The sequence below is a fragment of the Electrophorus electricus genome, chromosome 8, assembly GCF_013358815.1.
Source record: "Electrophorus electricus isolate fEleEle1 chromosome 8, fEleEle1.pri, whole genome shotgun sequence".
Classification (NCBI taxonomy): domain Eukaryota; kingdom Metazoa; phylum Chordata; class Actinopteri; order Gymnotiformes; family Gymnotidae; genus Electrophorus; species Electrophorus electricus.
Window position 1 is genome coordinate 20774756 of NC_049542.1, and position 13852 is coordinate 20788607.

A 13852-nucleotide genomic window follows, 5' to 3' on the forward strand; every position below is an offset into this window, starting at 1 on the left:
CTGATGGGGGCTTTATCTGATGAAGCATCATGTAAATGGCCTACTAATCATATAAATGGCCTGCTAACTTGACCGAACCCACCAAGATCTACAGCTTCAGAAATATTCCATCATCACACACAATCATGCACATTCTCCATCAAAACCTTGCAAAAACAAAGAGGTGCTCTTCTCAGGTTTAAACAACCTTTCCTCCCATCTCAAAGGGCACCTCTCTCCTTCTCTGTAGCCCTATGCCCACAGTATACAAACAGGCCTCCATTACAGAGGAAACAAATTAATTAGCATCTAAACAGGGAAATTGTCCTGCCAGCTAATTATGAGTGGTAATAATGAAGTGGGTAAGGGAGCGTGAGCATAGACCCAGCATGGAGAGTGCAGGCTAGATCAGAAAGGGACAGAAAGAGAGATAGAAAGCACTGGCAGCCCACCTTAATTCTCCAATTCTGACCCTTTAAACTTTTTTCCTTTTATATCAGAGACAGTTTAATCAAATTATGACAAACCTCTGCCTCTGACATTCCTCAAGGTTTGCTCAAGGTTTGCCATTTTGCTCATTAAATTTGGAGAAACACTAATGTATCTTTAAAGCAATTTATTATTACCATACAATAATATTGACAATGTAAATGTAAACTGAAAATGGTAAGATGCAATCAGAGTTCAATTTCTGAAGACCTCTAAAGAATAAAGAATAAGTAAGTAAGGATATGAACACTGGACTAAGTGTAAGAGTTAATACAACACAACAACATGAGAGTATTGCTGAAAACACCTCTGAACTCTCTGTGAAGTGGGGTGCAGGAAAGGTGGCTCCTGTAGGCTATATGCTGAGATCCACATGTCTGCATATGCATACTCTATATCCCGGTGCCCTGGTGAGATTAATGACTCTGACCTGTGTGTGGGAGATGAGCTATTGCATCACCATGGAAGGCACCTTTCTTAATGACCGGAGGGACAAGGGCACAGTCTTACTGGATTAGGTCTTCAGGATAATAAGGGCAGATATCAGGGGCAAAAGGTCAAAAGGAAGACTGGGCAGAAGCATCTTTCACAAGCACAGCCAGATGTTCATTTGTATAGTGTAGTTACACTGTCATAAAGGGAATTATATTATAGGGTCACTTAGTATTTTCTGGATGGATCATACCACTACTGAACCCTTTGAATCAGCTCAGTAGCCATGTACATCTAGTGGAACTGAGCCATTTGTTAATATGAACAAAGTTGGGTTATGAATTCCAAAATGTTTGCCCTTGTGTAATTATCCCCCCACCCCATCACACATGCATAGATGAGTTAAAGACATGAAAGCAATTTGTCTCAGCTGCCTGGCAAGCACCTGCAGAGGGTGATGCTGATGTTGTCAAGGGAGCATATCTCATTCACTGTGTGCCTGACACTGTCTGCCAATAGGATTCCACATCCTGACACAGAGCACCACTTCAAGTGTCAAACCGCTGCTCTGCGCTCCCATCATTAGTAATGCCTAGTCACTATATTACTTCCATGATTTAGGTTTATGCAGCTGAAGTAGATCCTTGCTATTTCTGGGAATTTTGGGGAAAGGGGGAGTATTGCTACCTTTTGAATAATCAAGGGTGGAACATGTATTCAAAGTAGAAACAACTTATTGTAACTCCGCATGGTAAATGTAAAAAAAAAAAAAAACTCCACACAATTAATGTACATTAAAATCCAAGTGCTCTGCTGAAAGTGGTAATTGTAGTGGACGGAGGAAGGACACAAGCCCACAGGCCAAGGGCACTAGATCAGTAGGCCCTGTAGCTGTGTTAAGATCAGACCAGAAACTGCCTGCTTTCAACATGTCCTATTTCCTGCTGTGGAGTTCTCACCCACTGAGCTTGAAGTTCACTAAGTATTCATTCAGACTCCACAGAAGTGATTAAAAATATTTAGATAATTGCACAATTCCCTAATAACAATGATATTTATATCTTTTCAATATGTCATTCTGTTTAATACTATCTCTCGTTATCTCACCAACATCCTTGTTATTTCCCACTTATCTTCAAGTAGTCAAATGTAATTGCTTCTTGTTATCACTTGATCCAGAAATCTACTGCTCCAACCCTTTTTAGGAATATTGTTTAGCAGTTTTATGTGTCATTTGCCCCTGTATTACAGAGTACTCTTTTATTTCCCCTGAGTAAAGAATTCCGTGTAATATATTTTGTGGCAACAAAGTATCTTTTTTTTCCTAAGAGCATTAATTGAATTTTGTGTGTGTGTGTGTGTGTGTGTGTATGTGTGTGTGTGTGTGTGTGTGTGTGTGTGTGTTGTGTGCGTGCATGTGTGTGTGCGCGTGCGTGCATGCACTCTGTGTTATGAACAAATAGGTTGAACCCGACCCCTGCGGCTGATTCCACGGCAAACCTCTCTTTTATCTCTCCTCCCTGTCTCTATTCCTTCCGTATCCCCCTCCCCCTTTCCTCCCTTCACCACCACCTCACACACCTGTTACATACTTACATTCTGTCTCCCTGGATGTGGCAGTCCTGACCCAGTTGCTATAGCAACAACACAGGCCCTCCAGGGCAGAGAAAAGGCTTGTGACAACTACCCTACAGATTCCAGCTTCCCTCCCTCCTCATATCCCTCAGAGAGAGAGAGTGGGAGAGAGAGAGAGAGAGAGTGGGAGAGAGAGAGAGGAGAGAGGGAGGGAGCAAGAAAGGAAAAGGCAGAGAAAGGGAGAGAAGGAAAAAAAGGATAGAAAGGGAGATGAGAGGAAAGGAAAGACAGCATTTTTTCTTCCTCAGATAACATCTGTCTGTATGTTTTTATACACTGTTGTCTTGTAACTGTAGAAGGCTTCTTTAGGTTCCTCTGACAGGTTCCAACCCCCGCCTTCAATGCTCCTGTCCTCTAATTGGCACTCACTCTCCTAATTTTCCTGCTTTTTTACCTTTCCTCCCATGCTTCCAGCCCCTTTCCACAACAGCCCTTAGAGGGTTTGAAAAGGTGCTCAGCTGATGAACACTGAATACATCTTATAACTTTACAGGACCTTTGCCTTCAGACAGTTCACCAGATAACTGTATGAATAAGAGGAACCACAAGTGAGACACAAATGGGGTGTGCTGCTGGGGTTTGTTTTCATTGATGTGCCACTTACACATAGCACATGTCTGTGTGTGTGTGTGTGTGTGTGTGTGCGTCGGTGTGTGTGTGTGTAGCTCCAAGCATAAACGAGCTAGCTCACAGCAAGCCTCAGTGACTGTATGTGTGTGTGTGTGTGTGTGTGTGTGTGTGTGTGTGTGTGTGTGTGTGTGTGTGTGTGTGTGTGTGTGTGTGTGTGTGTGTGTGTGTGTGTGTGTGTGTGTGTGTGTGTGTGCGTGCGTGTGCGTGCAAGTGTGTGGCATGAAGAGGAAAAGCACGTGCCTTACATTAGCACTTCAAAGGCACAAGAGCCCAGTGTGGAGATTAAAGCTCAGCATTCAAAGCCCCTCAGGTGGCCAACAACACATGTGTTCCCACACAATTCAGTTTGTGTGTGTGTGTGTGTGTGTGTGTGTGTGTGTGTGTGTGTGTGTGTGTGTGTGTGCGCATGTTTTGTGGGATTTATCAGCTTTTACTGAAAAAAGGTGTAGTGATTTCATTAACATACATAAAGGATACCATACAGTATTTCTGTGATGTGACAATTTAAAATGTGCAGCATTTAGTATATGTTTTGCCTTTAAACAGTATTGAACTTACTATTAGCTATTCAACGATACTCTAAATCTAAACAAATGGCTCTGTGGTCATCTGCAAACTTCCCTATGGCATAATTTTTTACATTTTACCTCTGGTGTATATTGTCAAAGACAGTAAATAAAGACACTGCTTATCTTTTTGTCCATCTTTGACATCAATAGTCGAAAATTTGAAATTTAAATATCAATGTAGTTAAGAAACAAAATTTTTTTTTATGTCATTCCTGATTCAGGTTATGTGAGCATTGTTTTTGTCCAGTCAAACATACTATCATACATGTTTTTGTTGATTTAAAATGACAGAACAGGGGGGTCTGGGTACCCTACACACTCATCACACTTTCTAATTCATAGTGGACTGTGCTCAACCTTTCTGACGTTTGCTTTGGTGTAGATGGCCGGGATCATTCATTCTTTGTGTGAAGTGGGGAAGATGTGGGATGTGATGAGCTGATGTCACGACCTATGCACACGCATGAGACTTAGCACCAGGGGATGACTCACACACTCCATCCTCCACCGCAACACGTAGCCACTATTCCAGGTCCATGCTCATATGACGGCTGGATGCATAGAGACAGGCAGGCACACACGTACGCACGCACACAGACACGCACACACACACACGCACACACACACACACACACACACACACACACACGCACACACACGCACACACACGCACACACACGCACGCACACACGCACACACACACAAACAAACAAACAAACAGGTGTCAGTCCCTCTCTGCTGCTCAAATGAACAATTACTGAACAATTATTAATTAGGCTCATGGCCAACAAAAATTAAGAGAATATAGACACTCAGCAAAGTTCAAGTTGAAGGTCATTCAGATTTGGGCTGTTTTAGACCCTCCATGCTGGCTCTTGCCCCCACACCTCTGCCCCGCTCTATGAGGCCAAGCCGAACACAGACCATGGCGAGGCCCATTGTCAGGGTAACACTTCATAGACCAAGCGGTTATAGTCAATGAAAACATGAGAGAATATCTCTCCAACATTTAGCTTGATAATTCCTGGATATTGACCCAGAACTCAGGTGAGGAGAGGGAGAGACATGCTGTCATGCTGACAGAGAAAAAGAAAAGATAGAAGGACTTATCAAAAGGAAGGAGCAGAGCAGGAAGAGGAAGAGAGAGCAAAGACAGAGGGAAAGTAGAGGTGGGAGGCTTCTGTATAAGTGGAGTGCTCATGTTCACACAATGTTAGTCCTATTTATAGCAGGAGAGAGAGGAGAGTCAGTAAGTGTGTGTGTGTGTGGGTGGGGTGGGGGGGTGCAGGAGGGTTTGAGTAAAGGAGAGAAAAAAACTAATAATAAAGAGTAACGAAGTGAAAAAGCATGAGGTTCTCGCTGTCTCCCACCTGTGAGGGCCTCTTTAGTGCAGTCATACTGGGCTGGAGTGGTGCAGGATCAGAGCCCTACTGTGCAGGGTTGAGAGAAGCTCATCAGCATGTCTGCTGGAATGGATGAGCATGCATCAGTGGAGTAATCAGAAAACATCCTGTTAACACTGAGAGCTCAGTGGAAGTCTGCACGGCAACAGACATGCCCTCCTGTCACAGTCTTTCACAAAGCCTTAGCTCACTTTGAACAATGCAGGCAATGCAAGTTAGTAAACATTTCTATTATATGTGTTTGTGCTGATTTTTGATGCTTTATTCATGGTCTTGTTTCTATATGTATAGCCCTAGCTTCGATTAGGTGTTGGAAAGTTAGAAAATAGAAAATCTGGAAATCATTCTCTCTCTCTCTTTCTCTCTCTCACACACACACACACACACACACACACACACACACACACACACACACACACACACACACACGCACACACACGCACACACACACACACACACACACACACACACACACACACACACACACACACACACACACACACACACACACACACACACACAAACACTCTCTCTCTCTTTCTATCTATCTTACTTGCTCTTTCACTCTCTGACGTTCTCCATCTCTGTCTCTCTGTATCTCTCTGTCTCTCCCTCCCTTTAATGCCCACCCTTGGCTCTACATCACTCTGGCATCAGCGGCTAAAGGTTACTATAGCAACACATCAGAATACCGGCTCTGCAGCTTCACTGAGCATGACACAGAGGCCTGTGGGCAAACTCATTAAAACACATAGAAATAGCACTATCCAACTGTGTGTACTCTCACATACAAACAGACATACATGCACAAAACCATAAGCAACTGGAAAGACAAAAATAATGATCTTTCTTGCATTTATTCAATTATGCACTTTCTGTCAATGGCACCACTTTTTTTTTTTGCCACAGTGACGTCTATTCACTGGGCTCTGATTGGTTAGAGCAGGATTAAGTAATTGTTGAACAGTACCCTCTGTTGGTGAAACCATGTAGGTACAACACCATTGCATCCATTGTGTACCTAACAATGAATAACTTAATTAAAAAATGGCAAAGAGAAAGAACAATTTTTTACTCTGCAATATTGGTAACATGTGACTTAGAGGAAGTCTGATTAACTAAATAATTAATAAATCATACATGATTTTTCTTTTAGACTTAGCTGTCAGTTTTATTTCATGACAACAGTCTGCTCCAAGGTGACATGTCTAGTGTCAAGGCACTAGGGGGAGCCAGAGATCAGTGCTTAAGTGTGCGCTGTATCTTTCTTAATCAATCACATCCAGCCACTGTCCAGTAATATGATGAAAAAGGTGAGCGCCAGATGTCACAGTCACAAAGCTGATATTGCTGCTCCTGAAGAAAAGCTGCATTTTCTACTGGGCATAGACATAGGCACCTAACCAATTATAGAAACAAAGAAATCGATTACGATGAATTCGTATCATTAGATTAATAAGCAGCTCATTGAGCACTGATCACACGATAACCCAGAGGTTGAATTCTCTGAATGAAGGAGATGTCAGAGCTCAACTATACTGGAGCTGCATCTGCTGCACCAAGTTCAGTTCTGCAGTGTGTGTGAGCTTAATGTGTGTTGGTTGGCCAGTGAGCGATGTCCTGTTTGTCTTACTGGAGACCCAGCTGGAGGGTATAGAGCAAACCTCAGTTTGACAAACTGAATAGGGACATCTGCATTCAAGTGATAAAAGAGAGAGAGTGAGAAACAAAGAGCATGCCTTGGTATAGACAAAAGACACTATGTAATATCTTTGAGGGAAAGGAGAGAGTGTGCCTCATGGAGGTAGAGAGTGGTGGTGCAGAAGGTGCAGTATAGAGAGGTGGCTTCTGCCACTGCTGGGCAAGGGGAAGTTGGTACAGTAACCCCCCACTCCCACTCACTGTCTGGGACTGGGACCCAGACACATGCAAGCACATGAATGGAGGTCTGCCAATATGGCCCCTGTGGACTGTGTGTGTGTGTGTGTGTGTGTGTGTGTGTGTGTGTGTGTGTGTGTGTGTGTGTGTGTGTGTGTGTGTGTGTGTGTGTGTGTGTGTGTGTGTGTGTGTGTGTGTGTGTGTGCGTGTGCGTGCGTGTGTGTGGATGAGTCTTAGCTGCCCATTCAAATACTATCTGTGAAAAGCAGGCCATAGATTATCTTTTCTGTGTCAAAAGGTGATAGAGTGTATCTCAGTTCTGGCACATTTGCATTTCTCTAAATCTCGTAGTAACCCTCTTTGCCCAAAACAGCATGCCCTGGGGATGGTCTTAGTCAGGGAGATGCAGAACATGTCATGCTCTGGTCATCTGTACCTCTCCTCTTGTCACTATGTTCACCCACTCCCTCCCCAACCCCTTAGTATAGATGTTTATAATGGGGTCTAAACTAGGGCAAATGGAGATTTCTGTAGGGGGGTTGTTATTTTAAAAGCACATTAAACGCAGAGGCTAATATTATTATAAAATCCAAAGGTGGTTTACAAATCTCTATGCACAACCACATATTTTATATTATCTTAATCTCTATCTGTCTCTCACACACACATACAACTCAACTCAGCAGTGCACAGTGAACAGTGGAGAAAATGTGGAAGGTGGAGAAAATGTGGTGGAGTTGTGCTCCCACAGTTAGGCAGCACCAACAGCCCTCTGCTAATCTCAACTCCTCCAAGAGAACAGCCAAGAGACCCAGGTCTCTCTGGGAGGTGGGGCTGGGGGCCTCTTTCACACCAGGGAAAAAGTAAAAGCAGGAGTGCGATGGGTCGAGAGGAAGAGAGAGGTGGATTAGGATGGAGGGCATGGTTGACCAAGGATCGTTGCTAAAGAGAGCCCTTAATGGGGGTGAGGCTAGAGAAGGTCAAATGTGCATGATTATGTATACTGAGGGGTGGAGTCTGAAAAAGAAAGCACACTAAAGACAGCTCAAGAAAGGTTTCTCTGTGACCCCCCTGTCAGGGTGCCTCTGTCTCTTTCTGTCTCTGTCTCACTCTCTCATTTTCTACCTTGATTTTTTTTTTTTCAGGATTGACAGATCACTTTCACAGGTTTACAAACCAACAACCTATAGGATCTAATGTTTCCTTTATCCTTATCACAGGTGTGTGTGTGAAGTAAAAAATACTTTGTTTAGTGAACTGGGCCTTTGAGCTGATTTGATCCTCCATGGATATTAATGATCATATTGTTATGACCTTGAGGGAACATCCTAAGGACTATTTGTGTTTCTAGTTTGTACATATGTACATACGTGTGTGTGTGTGTGTGTATGTGTGTGTGTGTGTGTGTGTGTTTGTGTTTGTGTTTGTGTGTCCGTCTGTCTGATGGGGTATATGTAGGGGTTATCATAATGAGTGAAGTTTACAAGACCAAAAGACAGAAAGACAATGAGTCTAAGTGATGTAACTTTGGACTATGCCTTTTATCTCCACTCATCTGTTCTCTTTTCTCTTTTCTGCTCAGTCTGCCCTTCACACACCCTTCCCTCTCCATGGCTCTTTGTACTGGAGATGAGTCCAGCAAGCAGATGGACACAGGTCAAAGGGCAACCACATCAATGTGAGCCTTTCTGAAAAAGCTTTCAAGCGCAAGGCAGGCTAACTCTAAAGATGGCACATGACAACAGCTTCAGGCTGCTGTTGTACTTTCATCACTCACACACATCCACCACTCACACATCCACCACTCTTATATATTCACCACTCACGCATCCACCACTCTCACACTTTCACCACTCTCACATATTCACCATTCACACACATCTACCACTCTTACATATTCAACACTCACACACCTTCTCCACTCTCACATATTCACACACATCTACCACTCTTACATATTCAACACTCACACACCTTCTCCACTCTCACATATTCACACACATCTACCACTCTTACATATTCACCACTCACACACTTTCTCCACTCTCACATATTCACCACTCACACACTTTCTCCACTTTCACATATTCACCACTCACAACATCCACCTCTCTCACACATTTATCACTCTCACACATTCACCACCAAGACCTTTAGGTATGGTTTCTCGCTAAGTTTCTTTCTATGTCTGCATAGAGTGCAAAAGTAGTAAAAGTGCAGGTCTGCAGAAGACGACAGTATGAGGCCATGGGTACGAAGAGCAATGCAGGAGACTGCTGGACTGTCTGTGTAAGCAGCTCCTGGTCCATAAGGAGATTACTGCATGAGAATATCTGCTGTGTTCTAACCTTGGGACAGGTCTATTCCACACACACACACACACACACACACACACACACACACACACACACACACACACACACACACACACACACACACACACACACACACACACACACACACACAGAAATACCAAGCATACTGAGGGCTGAAAATAGTAATTCTGTATAACCTCTCATTCACCTATCTCTCAGTATCTGCTGTGATACTGCATGATGCCTCCTCTTTGTGTGCAGCTTATTCTGGCACAGTTTCGAACCACGTCAGCAGTGCCCAGCCAAGCACTAAATTGTTTCATACAGTATGTCGGCAGCCTACAAACAACTGGCCACTGCATTCCCCTGTATTTCCACATGCATCTGCACAAAATTCTGAATTTGCACATGCTTCAACACACCATGGATACCCAGGTAGAGAGCAATAGGAGCATAGACTTAATTGACTGATAAAGAACTCCTTTGAATACAATGCACCTCTGCTGTTTTACACTTCTATAAACTCAGCCATCTTCTACAGGCTCTGTACTGCATTCCCTCAAATAATTCAACAAGAACAGTGCTTCTCCAACCTGTGCTCTATCCCTGCACACTCACATCTTTGTTTTATTGTGGCAAGGCATGTGTTGATGGTTGCTGAAGGTTACTGCTCTTTGTGCTCTGGCTGTATGTGGGTACATCACCACTCATCCTGTAGCTCGTACATGCTAAGAAAGAACAGTGAATCACCAGGCATGTTCTCTCTCTCTGCCTCTCTCTCTTGCCCATTTTTACATCACCTCAGGAGTGACCAAAATCAGCACAGCAGATGTTTTGTGAAGATATCAAGCTGTCACTGATTCCCTAGTACTAAACCCTCTCTCTACACCATGCATAATCACACACACACACGCACACACACACACGCACGCGCGCACACGCGCGCACACATACACACGAACACACACATATACACATGCACACACACACACACACACACACACACACACACACACACACACACACACACACACACACACACACACACACACACACACACACACACACACACACCTTTGTCTTGGCATGGAGGCAGATTACCACCCACACTGTTTCACTTCACTCTCCTGTCTCATCCATGACTTCTGTAGTGAAAGTCATTTGCATTAATATGGCTCTTATTCACCACAATAAGAAACCAAGTACCTCACACTGTATATATCTGTATATATATTTTTTTCTCTATGCACCCCTGGTTCTCTTCCTCAGTTTGGACAGAGCACTCTCCACCATTTCACTGCGTGTTGTACTGTGTATGACTATGTATGTGACAAATAAACCAAACTTGAAACTTGAAACACACTACATAGACAATATATCTAGTAATACACAATAACAAGTGTAAAGGAAATAAGCAGTCACTGACACACTCATCAATAACTAAACTATACACCTTTTAGCAGACTGACAACAATTGGGACATCACAGGAAGCTAACAGCAGGCTCATTACATCACTAACCCCACTGCACCAATATGCTCCTTACCGATGCAATGTCTTACTCTCCACAATTTACAGCCATCAGGTAATAACTCAGGGTGCACTAGAGAAAGAAAAATATCAAAACATGAAACTTATAGCCAGTTAACACTAAATGTAATATATTAGTTCACATTGGGGGTTTATGGAGCTCATGCTTACTTGATATTTACTAATACTTTGCTTAATGTAGTTATGTAGATAAAAAGGATGTATTTGAAAATGCATCTGTTTTTTTCACAGAGCAGTTAGGTACATTTTAATTGCTTTTTGCATTAAGCATAAAAACTACCAAATTACTGAACTACCAACTGAATGAAGCTTCCACATAGAGTCTCTCTGCCACACTTTTTATTCTTAAAAAAACATAATTGGAGTTATTAATAATCATTACTGTTTTGTATTCAAATGTGATCCAGTTCAACTCTGTGCAACTTTATCTGTCTGCTGTAAAGACCTGATACTGTGAATTTTCATGTCTTTATTGATCTTGATTGAGCATTTGAGACCTAATTATTAGAACAGGCAGGTTTCATAATATGCAATATTTCTTTCATTATCCTCTCTCATAACTATCAATGTGCTGCTCTAACTGCCAAGCCATGCCTGTTATGCACACGACATCTGATTAGTGACGGTCAGTCGAAGCTGTCCACACAGAATCAGCTACAGCAGATTAGTGCCAAGGGTTCACCTGCACTATCATAAAACGAGATCCCTCACACACACACACACACACACACACACACACACACACACACACACACACACACACACACACACACAGACACAGACACACACAGACACACACACACACACACACACACACACACACACACACAAGCATAGTCTTGTTTTTCTCTTTGTGAGATACTTCCTGTGACGGAGACCGTCACTTAGGAAGGTTAAGTGGGTGCTCTGGCTGCTACGTGAGGGAGCTGGCGCTTTGGTCCCATGGTCAGAGCTCACGTTTACCTCTTGTCAGGACTGGGTGTGAGTCCTGGGTATGGTGAATGCATTCAGCCTTTATTACACTTTCATTGACATTTATGTGCATAGAGATAAACCTAAGCTAAATCTTAGTCACCAAATGAAATGTTTTTGCCTCTTTTTAGTTTTTAAAGTAAAAGCTAAAAAAGAAATTTTATGACATATAAAATCACATTGGCACAATGAAATTTATTGCATATGCTACATAGGAATTTTGAAAATTAATAAACAATGCCCATCTTGTCACATTCTTGGAGAAACAATTATTGTGTAATAGTGTCACATGATGAAACAGGCAGTGTGTGTGTGTGTGTGTGTGTGTGTGTGTGTGTGTGTGTGTGTGTGTGTGTGTGTGTGTGCGCGCGCATTATTTTTCCTCAGTCAGCCTTCCCTATGCTTGGAGCAAAGGTCCTCAGCCTACCAGGAGCCAACTTCCTGCCTTTAGATCAGTACAGCCTCCATTCCCAGTGCATTTATTCACATCAATTTGGATGTGGATAATAGCAAACACTCAGAAAGTTTACAGTTTGTTTACCCAAAGCAAAGATACTCTGCAGTCTGTCCCTCTTCTCTTTTACATCATCACTGCAGGGCACAGTATCTCCCTCACAATGAGAATCTGGGCGCTGTCCTTTCAGGACCATCTCTCTCTCACTCTCTCTCTCTCTCTCTCACACTTCTTTTTTCTCTCTCACTACTTAATAGAGCCACTGTCCCCCTACCTGTCTGTGTGAGCTGGTACAGCCCCCTTTCCCTGTCTTTCTCAATGCATTTTGCCCTTATAAGGAGAGAGTAAGAGCAGTGAGCGGGGCTGAGCAAGAGTGCAGTTGGACTGTACTATCTGCATGCACTTTGCAGGGGTGTGCAGACGAGCTGTAAAAGGGAGAGTAGGCAAGTGGATGAGTAACATAGCTTCTTTGAGCCCCAAATGAAAGGCCTAAAATAGGTTGCTTGGGGGAAAATGCATTGCAAGAGAGTGGGAGTATGAGTTGAGGGAAGGAAGGATACAGAGAGAGAGAGCAAGAGAGAGAGTGGTAGAGAGACAGGCACAAAAGAAGACACATGATTATTATGTCTGTATGCACCTCTGTGGGTTGGTAACCCATTACAGAATATTAGACTGTGCTGATTGCAGCACAGTGTTAGTCCTGTACTGAGTGCATCGTTCATTGAGAAGAACAGTTTAAAGACTTTTGCATCATGCCTCTGTATTTTGGATTAAACATATAACCTGAGCATGTTACCAAACACCATCACTCTTCAAAAAACTCAGTGTGTAGCTCTAATAAAGGTGATGTTAGTATTGTGACATGAGCCAGGATGGAGTTCATCAGTCACAAAAAGAAGAGGAGGAGCATGAAAGCTTTCAGTGAAAGCACGTTAGGGAACTGCAGTGTTCATTTGGTCATGGTGCAAAATTACATCTTCCTGTAACTTCCCATCTTTGATCTCCTATCAGCCCCAAATGGTGTTATCTGCCTAGTGTGGTTAGAATGGATCAGAAAGCAACACGGTGGACCATGGAGCAGATATAGAGAAAAAAAACCAGGAAGTCAGGTAATTGTACTCTAAGCAAGCATTTAAATATGAAGTATTCAAAGTCACTAGGCCTGATAGTGATAGTTGTCTGAAAGTGAAACTGTAAATTAGGTCTTATTGAAAGGGGAAGCAGACAACAGGACCTACTGTTATAATTAGACACATTTCTCTCATTTGTCAAATTTGTCCCTCCACAAAATTGTTTCTTGCTGAGATGCCTGAAAACACTGAGCAGAGATGCTACTCTTACTTCAATCTGTGGCAGTTACCTTCTCAGGTAGTTTTTGATGTTTTCTGCCTTTGATATATATCTGCTCATTTCCCCACTCTAAGTGATTCACTCAATTTTAACTCATGTTCTTAAAATCTGGAAACGTCAGTGACGTTTTTGAAAAATATTCGGAGTGTACAACTGACTTTCATAATGACATTCAACTTTTACACTGCATGTGCTT